At 45.3% G+C, this 1,900-nt stretch overlaps 2 non-coding genes across 2 annotated transcripts; one reads left to right on the top strand and one right to left on the bottom strand.

The window, feature by feature from the left end:
- Positions 1-205: 205 nt before the first annotated feature.
- Trnaa-agc (transfer RNA alanine (anticodon AGC)) lies at positions 206-278 on the bottom strand. The gene has a single exon. It is a non-coding gene; the product is annotated as a tRNA-Ala (tRNA).
- A 158-nt stretch (positions 279-436) lies between these two features.
- Trnaa-agc (transfer RNA alanine (anticodon AGC)) lies at positions 437-509 on the top strand. The gene has a single exon. It is a non-coding gene; the product is annotated as a tRNA-Ala (tRNA).
- Positions 510-1,900: the final 1,391 nt, after the last annotated feature.

Genomic DNA, 1,900 nt, shown 5'->3' with positions numbered 1-1,900 from the left:
TGCCTTATTGCTTTTTTCAATAGGAACGTATTTTTCCAATATATTGGTTTCCCAAGAAGAACTAAAGACTTAAAAAAACATAAAAAATTTCCAGAATTGATGACATCGAAGTCTCCGCCGTTTGTAGAGTAATATTACTTCTTCCTCGAGAAAGAGAACACTAAATAATTTGAGGTTACCACTTCGGCGAAATCAAAATGTATTCTGGAGGCGCCGGGTATCGATCCCGGTACCTCTCACATGCTAAGCGAGCGCTTTACCATCTGAGCTACGCCCCCAGACATTCACATTCTTCTGTCGCCTTCTTAATGCCGGTCTGCCAGCTACCAGTTTCGCTGCTCCAATTCCAGCCGGCAAAACCTGTTCCTTGGCCTGACAAAAAGCGAGCCGACCGACCCAAAGGCTTGTTATAAAACGTTGAAACGCCGAACGGTCAGGGGGCGTAGCTCAGATGGTAGAGCGCTCGCTTAGCATGTGAGAGGTACCGGGATCGATACCCGGCGCCTCCAAGACGTTTTTGTTTTTGTTTTGAATGGTAATAGAGCGCTCGCTTAGCATGAGAGAGGTACCGGGATCGATACCCGGCGCCTCCAAGACGTTTTTGTTTTTGTTTTGAATGGTAATTGTCTAAGACTCACTGATCTAGTCCACCATAGAGAAATATGGCAAAATAGCAATACATTCCTCCTAAAATTTAGCCAAGAGTCATGGGTAGGTACAGGACTTAATATTAATGGCGAGTTGCTCCTTAGCAAGCTCTCGAAACTGCAGTAACACGTCGAGACATGGACTCTACGAAGTTTTGGAAACGTTCAGGAGAGATATTGGCCCACGAATCGTGTTGCTGTGTTACAATCGTCCTTGTGTGATGCTGGGTTCATCGAGCGTACACCGGTGTCGGCAGCATCATGCGAATGCTCTATATGGATAAGACTGGGTGACAAAAAGGGGGGGAGGGGGGGGAAATGGTCGTGAAGACAACGAGCATGACATGTCACACTTCCTTGCTGAAAAACAGCGACTCCATCGAGCTGCCAGATATGTTCAGAATACGACGTTGTTCTTACGCTTTTAAACTATATTTTACATAATGGGCATCCCTTTCAATGCATGTGGTGAGCTGTGGCACAAGCTTTTTATGCCCTCCTCGAAGACATCTCTCGCCTGCTCCTTCCCCCACTTCAGAACCTCTTTCTGCACCTGCTCGTAGGTTGAAAATTTGATTCCACTTATGTGTGCCTTCAGTGAGGTGAAAGATAATGCGAAGGCGCGAAGTCATTAACTGGGTCCAAGGGCTCTTGGTGGCTAAAGCTATGTAAGAACGGGCGTTGTCGCGGAACAAGCACGCTCCTCTCGTCAGCATTCTAATCCTTTTATTTTGAATGTTCCTTTTGAGTTTTTTTAGGGGCTCACAGTATCATTGTGCATTGACGATCGCAGCCTGCGACGAAATTCGACACAGATGACGCTATTTCAGTCTCTAAACTCTGAGGCCATGATTTATTTTGCCCGAAATTGTGGTTTTCAATTTTTTGGCAGACGGGGAATTGGTATGACACCACTGTAACGACTGTCTTTTTGTCTCAGGCGTATAACGAACTACCAACATTTCATCTCCAATAACAACAGAGCACAGAAAATCGTCAACTTCCAACTCGAACCGTTCAAGAAACTCGCGGTCGCTATTGACCAGGTTTTCCGTGTGCTACTACATCGGTTGTTTTAGAACCCATCTTGCACACAGTTTCCGGTATCCAAACCTTTCTGTGAGTGTCTTTCATAAGAGAATTTTGTAGAGTGTTGAAAACATCACACAAATTTCATCCACTGTCACTCGGCGGTCTTCACGAACAGTTTCCTAGATTTTTTGCACCAACCCATCAGTCAGTATGGAAGGTTT

Source organism: Schistocerca serialis, chromosome 1, assembly GCF_023864345.2.
Source record: "Schistocerca serialis cubense isolate TAMUIC-IGC-003099 chromosome 1, iqSchSeri2.2, whole genome shotgun sequence".
NCBI lineage: Eukaryota > Metazoa > Arthropoda > Insecta > Orthoptera > Acrididae > Schistocerca > Schistocerca serialis.
This window is presented reverse-complemented; position numbering and strand designations above follow the sequence as displayed.